Source organism: Bos indicus x Bos taurus, chromosome 15 (genome assembly GCF_003369695.1).
Source record: "Bos indicus x Bos taurus breed Angus x Brahman F1 hybrid chromosome 15, Bos_hybrid_MaternalHap_v2.0, whole genome shotgun sequence".
Taxonomy (NCBI): Eukaryota; Metazoa; Chordata; class Mammalia; order Artiodactyla; family Bovidae; genus Bos; species Bos indicus x Bos taurus.
The window spans coordinates 8826782-8839760 of NC_040090.1; positions in this window are offsets into that span (position 1 = coordinate 8826782).

Here is a 12979-nt window from a genome sequence, read left to right on the forward strand (position 1 = left end):
AGTGATGCCATCCAGCCATCTCATCCTCTGTCGTCCCCTTCTCCTCCTGCCCCCAATCCCTCCCAGCATCAGAGTCTTTTCCAATGAGTCAACTCTTCACATGAGGTGGCCAAAGTACTGGAGTTTCAGCTTTAGCATCATTCCTTCCAAGGAAATCCTAGGGCTTATCTCCTTCAGAATGGACTGGTTGCATCTCCTTGCAGTCCAAGGGACTCTCAAGAGTCTTCTCCAACACCACAGTTCAAAAGCATCAATTCTTCGGCACTCAGCTTTCTTCACAGTCCAACTGTCACATCCATACATGACCACTGGAAAAACCATAGCCTTGACTAGACGGACCTTTGTTGGCAAAGTAATGTCTCTGCTTTTGAATATGCTATCTAGGTTGGTCATAACTTTCCTTCCAAGGAGTAAGTGTCTTTTAATTTCATGGCTGCAGTCACCATCTGCAGTGATTTTGGAGCCCAGAAAAAATAAAGTCTGACACTGTTTCCACTGTTTCCCCATCTATTTGCCATGAAGTGATGGGACCAGATGCCATGATCTTCGTTTTCTGAATGTTGAGCTTTAAGCCAACCTTTTCACTCTCCTCTTTCACTTTCATCAAGAGGCTCTTTAGTTGCTCTTCACTTTGTGCCATAAGGGTGGTGTCATCTGCATATCTGAGGTTATTGATATTTCTCCCGGCAATCTTGATTCCAGCTCGTGCTTCTTCCAGCCCAGCATTTCTCATGATGTACTCTGCATAGAAGTTAAATAAGCAGGGTGACAATATACAGCCTTGACGTACTCCTTTTCCTATTTGGAACCAGTCTGTTGTTCCATGTCCAGTTCTGTTGCTTCCTGATCTGCATACAGGTTTCTCAAAAGGCAGATCAGGTGGTCTGGTATTCCCATCTCTTTCAGAATTTTCCACAGTTTATTGTGATCCACACAGTCAAAGGCTTTGGCATGGTCAATAAAGCAGAAATAGATGTTTTTCTAGAACTCTCTTGCTTTTTCTATGATGAGCTAATGGATGCAAAATGCTGAGGAGAGTACCAGGCACACACTCTGCAAGGGTGCGACTGTCTCCCCTCGGCCCCACACACCCCAGTGTTTCTGAAGACCGTACTCCAGGCAGCCACTGTCCACCAGTGCTTGCTTTACCTGATTTAACTCAATCTCCTCAATGTCGATGGGAAAAACTAAGTTCGGGTCAAGAGAAGTCCCTGCCTGGGGTCTCAGTGACATGGAGCTGGAGTTCATTGTTTCCTAATCTGAGACCAGAACTGGTTGCATCACAATGAGTTATAGGAATGTGCTTGCAGACAGAATCCTGTAAGTGCTCAAGATGGAAACTTCTGGAACCTTAGTCTCCATCTGTGAAGCGGCTAGCTGATTTCCAGGCCCTCCCAGCCCTGCCGGCTGCGACCATCACCCCAGGGGAGCAGCACTGGGGCTGGGGGCCGGCCAGTACCCCCTCCTCTCCTGCACGGTGGCTCCTCTCCATCTGATTGCAGCTCGAATCTGAGCACATTCTCCTGGCCCCATTATTTTGACCCTTCTCAGAAGCTCCCGGAGAAGGCAATGGCACCCCACTCCAGTACTCTTGCCTGGAAAATCCCATGGATGGAGAAGTCTGGTGGGCTGCAGTCCCTGGGGTCGCTAAGAGTTGGACACAACTGAGCGACTTCCCTTTCACTTTTCACTTTCATGCATTGGAGAAGGAAATGGCAACCCACTCCAGTGTTCTTGCCTGGAGAATCCCAGGGACGGCACAGCCTGGTGGGCTGCCGTCTCTGGGGTCGAACAGAGTCGGACACGACTGAAGCGACTTAGCAGCAGCAGCAGTAGTAAAAGCTCCAGCTCCAGCCAGGGGTCTAGGACTTCTCAGGGAAGAATGTGTATCCCCTCAGCTGGCCCTTGAGGAGAGGGGCCAAGCCCCCATCCGAGGACCCAGAGGGGTCCACTCCAGTAGCCAGCACCAGCCTTCAGAGACACGCTGGAACCAAGTGACCTGGGTAAGAGGGGCCTCGGGCAAATGAATGGAGCCTCTCACTTTACAATCAGAACCTCTTCCAGATAAGCACAGGGGCTTCCAGCTTTTAGGGAGAAACCCAAAGAAGTGCTTCCCAGGTGGAGTTCAAAGCACAGTGCACCGGAGTCACCGGGATGGCGGGAGTAAAGGAGGTTCATTGAAAACGCAAATCCCTGGACCTCCCCCAAGACCTTCTCCACCAGATTCTGAGGGCTGGTGCCCAGGAAACTGCCTGTGAGCCCGTTCCCCACACGATCCCGCACACGCAGGCGGGAAGAGCCTCGGGCTCCAGGGACAGCAGAGGTGGGGAGCCTCGGTACCCGGGGATCCTTAGTACCATCCGTGCCCCATCACCTCCCTCCCCCGGGGGGACTCCAGGGGCTCCGCTGGTCCCGATGAGCAACCCTGAGCCTTCTCTCCTTTTTCCCCAGCTGCCCACACTGCTCACACGTTCCCCGCAATTTCTAAATTCAAAGTGGGGCAGTTTTAGCTGTGTATCAACTCCCCTCCCCTGGGCAGCCTGCGTCAGGAGCCGCCCGCTGGGGAGGGGTCTGTGCGCCTCTTCTTCTGAGGCTTGCGGGCAGGGGACGTGGGTGGCACCCGAGGGGCCTGCTGCAGGTCAGAGCTGGGTGGGGGGGCGGCGGGGGGCGGGGGCGAGGCTCGAGGGTGTGGAGGTTTCCTGACCCAGAGCATCCTCTGACCTTCTGGACACACTGAAGCCCCACCCACCGCCCCTTCCCTCTAGAAGTCTCAGTCTTTCCCATCCATCCCCTTGGCAGCTTGGGACCCAAGAGGCTCACCTGCGGAGGGACGCCCAGGCTGGGTGCTGGAGCTGATGCTGGGTGGGGGCGGGGAGCCCGACACCCACTCTGGCCCCTGCAGATGGTCCGATGTCTCATTCCCTCGGCAAGCGTTCGTGGAACACCTGCTGAGTGTAGCTCGCTGTGCTGGGTGCTGGAGGGGGGGGGGGGGAAGGGAGACCATTTGGGGGCGTAGAAAGAAATAGAAGACTGGGGGAGTGGAGAAGCCCACACACGGCTTTAGAACAATCGCTAAGCGGCACGCCCGGCAGAGCGAGACGCGCTCGTCTAAATCCAGGCGGCACATGCTTGGCTCAGCCGGCCCCGGGCTAAACTGTCTCAGAGTGTGGCGTGGGCGCCGGGGTGGAGCGGGGCAGGAGAGAGGCAGGGACTCACACAGGACTTGAGTTCTAGACCTGAGGCCACTGCGGACGTGCTGTGTGGCCTTGGGTAAGTCAACACCCCTCTCTGAGTCAGTCTTCCTCCCCGCCCCCAACTGAGGCTCTCCCCCATAGATACTACCTGGAAAACGGCAGACCCAAACTAAGTTTGCCTGACACCGGGCAAACACTCTGGCTTCTTGGTCATCTGAATAGATACTCAGCTGGAGGTCTGACATCATCCCAACAGACAATATCAGATAATGGTTAGAAACCCTGTGATTTGGGTCTCAAACTTTCAGGGAAAGCCAGCTGCATCACTTTCATGTCAGTGTCCCCATCTGCAGAATGGGCAGATCTCAGGCATCATTGGGAGGAGGATTGGGTGCAGTAATCCTGACTCAGGGGAGGGGATGTCTGGGTGGGCACTCAAGGATGGGGTGTGCGATATGCGGTTCATAAACAGAGCCCTGGTTTTCTCCTTTGCTTTTATTCATTGTTAATCACAATATTTGCTTTTTGAGGGATTGCATAGAGTACGAAAGCAAAGAGAAGCTTACTTCTATCAAAGACTGCATGCATGAGGTCAAGGAATCCCAGGATGAAGGGGCAAGTCCAGTGCCCAGAACGTGGGATGCTCCTGTGGCCTTCCCAGGAGCCTCCTGGCTCCTCCCCAGCTCCTCTCCTTAATGTTTCCCTCTGATTCTTTTCTGATCCTTCTCCTTCTCGGCCATATCTACTCCCTGAAGACAGTTGGGGCACTCCATTTTGTTCAGTAGCAGCTGGCTTCTCCCCCCAAGCAACTTGGTCCTGGTCTAAGCCTGGTCCCTCCCCTAACTGGGCAGCATATAGTTTAGGGGTTATGTGGTTATGTGTGCAGTGTTTGAAAGTGGAGACCCATGTTCCAATTGTGGTCTGCTATTCACTGGCTGTGTGATCTGGGACAAATTACTTAGCCTCTCTGTGCTTTAGCTCCCTCCTCCATAAAAAGGACTAATGAACTGACACCGTAGGGTTCTTGTGAGGATAGCCGGGGAGTTTGGGATGGACATGTGCACACTACCATGTTAAAATGGATAGCCGACAGGAACCTGCTGTAGAGCACAGGGAACTCTGCTCAACGCTGTATGGTGGGAGGGGATGGGAGGGGAGTTTGGGGGAGAATGGGTACATGTGTATGCATAGCTGGGTCCCCTCCCTATTCACCTGAAACTGTCTCAACATTGTTAATCAGCTATGCGCCAATACAAAATTTTAAAAAAGGAGAGAGAAAATGAGCAAGTGCCTGTAGCACAGCGCTTACTAAACACTTGATCAGCGTGTTGGCTGTTCTTCAGACTGAAGCCACACACGCTATTGGCGGCCTTCTGTTTTCTTAACTTTAGCAGAGCTGTCTCTCTGCCTGTCTTGCTGGAAACTGGAGGAGTGAATAAGGAGAAGGAGCCTTGTGAGCATGTGGTCACGTAGAAGTTCCCCTGGAAAGGCAAGAGGGGAGGCGTCCAGGGAGAGCCTGTCTGGATGTCTTCAGCTGTCGTGGACCTGTAGGGTCTCATGGAGTGAGCAGCTCACTGACGCTTCTGAGAAGTTTGCAGTGTATACGGACCCGGGGCCTCTGGGGCCTGTCCGGTGAGCCTGCCAGGAGCTGGATTCCGGAAGGAAGTTTCCTCTGCACAAGGCTGGAGCAAGGAAGAGCAGCTCAAGATGGATTCTAGCCAGCAGAGAGGAGGAGCAGAAGCTGTGTGATGGCTGGAGCAGACTGATCTGAGCTGTGGGGCGTTAGGATCCTTCCCCCTCCCCTACTTCCCTCTCCTCTCTCCACCGCCCTCAGAAAAGTGATTTTGTCATGGCCAAGCAGAAGAGAAAATTCAATCCAATAGCATTTTATGTAAATATCTTTAAGAGTTGTGGCATCCTAAGAAAAAGCAGAAAGAAAGAAAGTGTTCTTGTCTGACTCTGCAACCCCTTGGACGATAGCCACCAAGCTCCTGTGTCTATGGGATTTCCAAGGCAAGAATACTAGAGTGGGTTGCCATTTCCTCCTCCAGTGGATCTTCCTGACCCAGGGATCAAACTCGGGTCTCCTGCATCGCAGGAGGATTCATTACTGCCTGAGCCACCAGGGACACCTAAGAGGGCAAAAGAAAGAAGATTCCATCCACTTCACAAATCTTGATTTAAAAGTGTAAATACATGAATGCATGAATGAAGGTTGCTCAGTTGTGCCTGACGCTTTTGGACCCTATAGACTATACAGTCCATGGAATTCTCCAGGCCAGAATACTGGAGTGAGTAGACTTTCCCTTCTCCAGGGGATCTTCCCAACCCAGGGATCGAACCCAGGTCTCCCGCATTGCAGGCGGATTCTTTACCAGCTGAGCCACAAGGGAAGCCCATGTAAATACATGAAGATACAATCAAATGTATGCAAGCCATCAACCTCCTGTAGGCACAGACAGATGAATAGAGGAGTGTATATATTGCCAGAATCCGGAGATTCGGCCAGGGACCTGCAGAGATAAGCCCTTGGTGTTTTGTATTCTTGAAATCCGTGACAGAGAACCTGGAGACAGGGTTTGGGGAGGCCTTGGGGCAACAAGAACTCAACCAACATCTCAGGAGAAATGTGCTGCCCTAAGCAACCTCAATTATCTGGCTCATAACTGCCTGCTTTGGAGTAGGCAACCCCAGTTAACTGGGATAGTGGTTTTTTTTTTTTTTTTTTCATGGCTGGACATTTTTGAACTCCAGAAGAATTAGGGTTACATTTAGACAGGCTTATGGGAATCAAAACCATAGTATTTGATTTTTCTGTTATTTGCTTACTACTTGTAATGCTAAGATAATTTGGCCCGGGACTTCCCTGGTGGTCCAGTGGCTGAGACTATGTCTTCCAATGCAGAAGGTGTGGGTTCAGTCCCTGCTCCAGTAGCTAAGATTCCCACATGCCTCATGGCCAAAATACCAAAAAAAAAAAAAAAAAACCCCAAACATAAAAAACAGAAGCAATATTGTAAGAAATTCAGTAAATACTTAAGAAAAGGTCCACACCAATAAAATCTTTAAAAGAAAACAATTTGGCCCATTAAAATGAGAGTCTAATCATTTTAATTTAAAAACATAATTGAATAATTAACTTTGATGTGTGAATTTAGGTTGAAATCTTACTAAGCTCAGAAATAGAGTATTTAAGAGAATTGTAGGTTCACCACACATGCACATTTAATTGACTAGCTGTAAAAGAATTAGTTGAGTACCTAGGGAGATTTTGCTAAAAACAGGCAAATGAATTAAAAAAGAAATCTAACAGATGACTGTAAGAACTCTTTTGAGATAAACCATACACTCAGAAAAGTCCCCAGATCATAAAGTGAGCCTGAATCAAGTCAAGAAATCTAGCTTTGCTAGAACCCCAGAAGGTCCCCTACCCCCCATCCCACATCTCCTTCAGTCACTACCCCTCCAAGGGAAGCTACTCACACCAAGTACCCCATTTATAAATACAATATGAATTGTTTGAGACATGTCTAATTAATTACTTCCATTTATAAACAGGACCAAATATCATTCAAAGACTTCTTAGAAGCAGTGGCTAAAATCTGCTCAGTATAAACAAAGAAAGGTTTGTAAGCAGATTTAAAAGCTTAAGAGAGAGCTGGGGTTAAGAACTTGTCAGTTTAATAAATTGAGCCATAGTTATTTAAACTCGAAGTAAACTTCTCAGTAGTCTTTTTTGGGCACAAAAGCCACTTGTGAAATCGCCACAAAAATTAAATGAACATTCATCAGGCCTGGTTCAGAGTCATGGTCTGGAGGCTTAAAGGAATCTTCTTTAAATTGCACACTGTGGCTCTGTGCCTGCCTTAGGGGAAGGGCACATCCCCTATTCCCAAGGCTTGCTTCCAAAGCCACATCTTTGTCTTTGTAGCTCTCACTCTCCTTTAAATGGCATTTAGTTGCCTGTAATTTACTTCAAAATGCTTCAGATAGACACTGTGACATGTCTTTTAGGCTACTTTTAATCTACACTCAAGGATAGTCAGCTGAAGCAAATAGGAGTACATGCTCCCAGGATGAGTGGTTAGTATTCGAAAGACCGGAAGTCCACGATTCACAGGGGCAACTATTACACGAGCATTTCAGTTGTCTTTTATCGCCAGTCAGCACCAGGGGCTTGCTCATTTGCATAATGGGTATAGAATGACTTTTCATTGGTGAATGCAGTGTGTAAGCAGTGTGTTGATTGGCTGGGGGTACGATCCAGGCACTGTTACTCTTGTAGAACAAGGTCTTAGAATCCAGTGGGTCCTACAGTCTACAGGTTGTGTTCTGAAAGTGAAGTGAAGTCACTCAGTCATGTCTGAGTCTTTGCAACCCCATGGACTGTAGCCCACCAGGCTCCTCCGTCCATGGGATTTTCCAGGCAAGAGTACTGGAGCAGGTTGCCATTTCCTAATCTTCCCGATCCAGGGATCAAACCCAGCTCTCCCACATTGCAGGCAGACGCTTTTACCATCTGAGCCATCAGGGATGTGCTCTAGGTTCAGAATTTCCATCTGCTCTTGTGCGTGACCTGCTTCTAGAATCGCAGCTGAATTCAGCACTAATACTATCGCATCTGCCTAGGGTAAATCTTTCATTCAAGAAACTTCTAGCAGGACAAGAGCTAAGACTTTACAGAGATCTAAAACAGAAGTTTGGGGGCCCTCTTGGTAATATATAATTATGCTTGCTAATAAATGAGTGCCTGTGTGGCTAAATTTGGTGTGAGGCTTGCTTTTATTGTAATTGACTGCCTGGTAACCAGGTTGTGGAGGAGAAGGAGATGAGCCCTCCCCTCCCTCCACCTGTCAAAAACTAATGATGTTTACTGCAGGGAGTCCAATATTTGTGGATGACCCAACTGGTTTAGTAGAGAAGCCTGGCAGTGGGGCTTGGGTGGAAGGGTGGGGGTTGGGACCCCATGGAGCAGGTTGGGGGACTGTCTTTGGGTGAGGATGTTCCTGGCCCTTCCACTCCCTGGCTACTCCAGCTCTGGGTAGGAGTATCTGGGGCTCACCTCCCTCAGACTCTGTGAAAGCCTGCCCAGCAAGTCCTGGCCTCCCCTCTTACCAATCGCACGCCAGGACATGGAAGTTTGAGGGTGGGGTGGGTTTACTCGTACTGGAGCCTGGGGTTCTGGTGGGATGCTCTTTCCACTCTGACACTTGACAGCTAAGTGCCTGCTCTGACGACATCATACAGCCTTGAAGGGTCCGTGACCTCTCTTGGAAGTGATCCTTGGAGGTCGTCTGGAAATGGTTCTCTGGAAAAGGAGACCGAAGGCACTTAGCAGATGCCCCCCTGCCCCACTCCACTTCCTTTCTCCCTTCCTTTGCCCTCCCTCCCTGTCTTTCTTTCATCCTGAGTGTGGCACTCTCTAAGCCCAAGTTCGGTACAGATCCATCAAGCATACATTTCGTAACTCAGTTCTCTGGGACCCACGCTCAGCCTTAAAGGACATGGATGACTTTTTTCCCCCCCACTTCTTGTTTCCTTCTCAGCTTCTCCCAACAGCAGAGAAGTTCAAACTGGGGCCCTGATTTGTTTAAACTCTCAAGGTCACTCCAGGCAATCCCCTGACCACTCCAACAGTAAACAACCACCCCCCACCCTCACTCCTACCAAAACCTCCAGGCACACAGGGCCCAAGCAGGTTCCAGAACACTCCAGCCTTTCCCGGGGTACCCCTGCCCCCCAGGACTGCCTCCACTCTGACACTACAGGTGTCCTAAAGGTGTCACCCAGCTGAGCCCTGGTCCCCAGCGGACTGGGAGGCAGTATATCGTCTTCACATCGTCCACCACTCCCCTTGTCCTCCCAGCTGGCCAATCAAGGTCACGGCCCTAGCTGTGGCTACCTTGAGGAAAATAAGCGGGGTCCCCCCTCACCCCGTCTGTCGTCTGTCTCCCATTCTCTTCTCCCACCCATGCTCCCAGCCACAGCTCACAAGATATGGGGAAGGGTGGGGAGGGAGAAAGAGAGCCTGGAGTGGGTGATATTTTGGGAACAATTTTTAGAGGTAATATGTAAATATGCCCGTTGTTAGGATCCGTGTGGGGAAACACAGAAGGGAATGGTGTCAGATAGCCCTGGTGTCAAATGGCTCTGTCAACAACTCTACCTGAGCCAGACAGGGAAGGGGGTTAAAAGACAGTTTATTTTGTACTCAATGCCCTTCCAGCAGAAAAAGCAGGCTCCCCCCTCACCCCACCTGTCGTCTGTCTCCCACCTCTGCTCCCAGCCATTCTCTCCTCTGTCGGGGACCCTGGCCCTGCCTCTGGGAGGTGACAGTGGGCGGCCCCTGCCTTCAGCCTCTTCTGCGTGCAGCCTGGTGTAGTGACAGCCCATGCTGGCAGGCAGTTTCCAACAGCAGGAGTCGCTTTGCCCACAACATCCACACCGTCTGCAGTCTGACTAGGAACTGGGTCGTGTTAACCCGTCCAGATGGGGGTCAGTGTTCTGCACTTTGACATCTGTTCAAGTCACGCACTATAAGAACTCCTTAACCCAAAACCTTTTTTTTTTCTTCAGAATTCTGGATCTTGAAAAGAATGTGTCCAAGACAACTAATGGCATCTGGCTCAGAAGGGTGACAGCCTCAGCTTAGGGAGACCTGGGTCTGAAGCTGGTCCCTTGAACTCACTAGCTGGGCAACTTCGGGCGAGTCGTGTAACCTCTCTGAGCCTCCATTTTCTCATCTGAAACACGGAGATTTGCAGAACTGTGCTGGGGCTTAGCATCAGTTTTTTGGTCAATTTCTGATCGCTTCCTCTGGCTGCCTGGATATAGAGGCGTAGAGAGGCCCCAGGGCTCGTGGTGAGTCAGCCCGGCTGCTGGCTCTGAGGCACGGGCCGCAGGGCGGAGCACAGCTGAGGGTGGATTCTGCCAGCCACGCTTCAGGCTGTTTCTACAGCTGGGGAGGCCCCAGTCCCAGAGTGCAAAGAGGTCTCCAAGTCCCCACCCCACGGTGGGGAGCAGCCCAACCCAGGGAGCCTCGCGGTGAGTGGGGGCAGGGCCGAGCATTGCTGCTGGGCCTGCCACCCTCCTGAACCAGCTGTCATTAGTTGTTCTGGCCCATAATTGGGCTGAACCCACCCTTTGGGACCGTGATTATCTGTGATTAGCCTCTTCGTGCCTGGGAATTGCTGATCCTACACTATCCGCTCCTCTGCCTCCCCAGCCCTTCCGGAGGGCTTTGCCAGAAACAATCAGACAAGAGCTTCTTGCTCAGAGAGACCCGCGCAGCTAGCTCCTTGCTGCACTTTGCTACGCCCGTGCCAGTCAGACACCAGGAAATAGACTCTACTGAATTGCTCTGTTTCTGAGCAGCGGGTGTCAGATTCCTTCCTCTTCAGCTAGTGGGGGATGCAGGCTTATAAAAAAATAAAATCCAGCCCAGGGCAGCGTGGCCTGATGGTGTAGGGTGCAGAGTGAAGCTAGATGAACCCGTCATCCCACACCTGCTCTCCCACTTATGAGCTCTTCAGGCCAGTTAGGAAGCCCTCTGGGACTTTTCTCACCTGTTCAGTGGGGGTGCCTGCCTCTTGAGGCTGCAGCGAGGATTGTGTAGACTAACAGGTCAGTTATTCAGCTGGCCAGCTAGGCACAGCGTGCTCTTCAGCGAGCACCTGTAATGGGCAGGGTATGCACCTGCAGGTAAGGGTGAGTGGGACAAAGACCTCAGGCTCAGAACACACGCATCCTGGGCAGACAGAACAGACGGGCACGTTAATGAGTCAGTTTCAGGTTTGAATGGTAACCCCAGGGCCCAGCAGGTGTCGCAGCAGATGTGAGTGGGAGGTGCTGTCCTAGTAGGCAGGGAAGGGTTCTTCAAGGCGGCAGCCTTTGATGGGACCTAAGGCATGAGCAGAGTCCAGCCAGGCAATGAGGGGCGGCCCAGACAGAGTCCTGAGAGGTGAACCAGCTTTGCTCCGCTGAGGTCAGAGGAGCCCTGGGCTCACTGCATCCTGGTGGAGGTGGCAGGCGACATCGAATGGGGTCTTGTTGGGCCCCGTGGGGCATGTGGATTTCATTCTGATCACAGTGCAGTGGGATGTGGTTGCTCTGGAGGGCTTTCTGCAGGCGCGTCAGATCAGTGTTCGGCTTCGTAAGTAGTACTGTGGTGGTGTTTGGGGGATGAATTCCAGGGGTGCTGGGTGGTGGCAGGGAAGCCAGCTAGGAGGCTGCTGCAGCAATACAGGCCCGAGAGGGTGGGAGCTTGGGCCGCGGTGTCCAGTACAACCGGCAAGGAAAGGAAGGCTTTGAGATTTATTCAGCCAGCAGGACTAGCCTTGTGATTGGATGTTGACATGGAGAAAAGAGAGAGTTTCTGTTTTAACTTGAGAACTGGATGGGTGGTGCCATCTTCCATGAAGATGGGAAAGGCCTGGGGGCTGGTACAGGGTTTTGAGAGAACCGAGAGTGAGATGCCCATTAGACGTCGAAGCGGAGATGCCAAATCCACAGCTTGAGGTATCAGATGAGAAGTCAGGGACAGGGAGGCATGTGCTGAGTTGCCTGCGTGTAGGAGGCGTGGAAAGACATGTCCAGGTAGAGGTCATCATGGCAGTAAGTGCAGAGGGCTGGACCCAGGGCGCTGGGGTGTCCCACAGCCCGCCTTCAGGTGAGGATGGGGAGACCACAGAGCAGAGAAGGCTAAGAAAGAGTGGTAGGAGAGCAAGAGAAGGGCCAGGTAAGGCAGGGCCAGGGAAGGTGGCGGAGGAGGTCAAGCTGACCAATGTGAAGTGCAGAGGACAGCTGGCATGCAGTAGCTGCACCAGAAGTAACAGCTGTCCTTATCATTGTAGGCAACCAGTGATTTAATCGGGTTTCTTTCACTGAATTTTGGGGAACACAGGAGAGAGCAGTCTACCAGTGCAGTCAAAGAAGGCTTCTTGAAGGAGGTGGCATTTAACCTAGATTTTGAGGAACAAGTAGACATTTGTCAAAAAGAGGAAGCAATTTCTTTCCTTCCTCCCTCCATCCCTTCCTCTCTGCCTTCCTTCCTTCCTTTTTTCCTACCTTCCTCCAAGTACTTATGAGACCCACTGGGTATAGTAGAGGCCCTGTTTCAGGTTCTGGGGAAACGTCAGTGAAGGAATGCAGTTTCCTGGCATCTTGAAGGGTATGTCTTAGTAGAGGCCAGACCATAAGCAAATTAACGTGTCGTGTCTGGTGGTGAAAGATCCTCGCAGGGAAAGTATAGCTGGTGAAAGTGCAAGAGAGCCAGGGAGGGGCTCTAGGGACAGGAAAGGCCTCTCTGAGTGGCTGACACTTGAGCAAAGACCTGACTAAAGTGAGGGAGACCAGCTTGTGGTGGTCTTGGGAAAGTATGTTCCAGGCAGAGGGAACAGCGTGGCTTGGGAGTGTGTGTGCTGCGAAGGAAGAGGGGAGAAAGTGCATGGTCAGAGAGTCATGGGGGCTCTGGCAGGCCAAAGGGTTTGGAGTTACTTTTAATGCTGGGAGCCACTGAAGGGCCGCAAGCATCCCTGGAGGAGAGAGTGAGGCTGAGAGCCGTGGGCTGTGTGCTGGAGTTGGGGGGTGGGAATAGGTCCTTTAAACCTTGCTCCTCTGACCAAAGCTGGTGCTTTCTCAGCCAGAGCCAAGGCTTGTAAAGCTCTGAACCCTGGAAGGCTTCGGGCGCCCGGGGAGGGAGCTGGCACTGCCCAGGTCCAAGTGCAGCCGGGCCCAATGCCAGTGCCCCGCTGCCTCCCTGCCCTTCCTCCCCCTGCTGAGCCCTC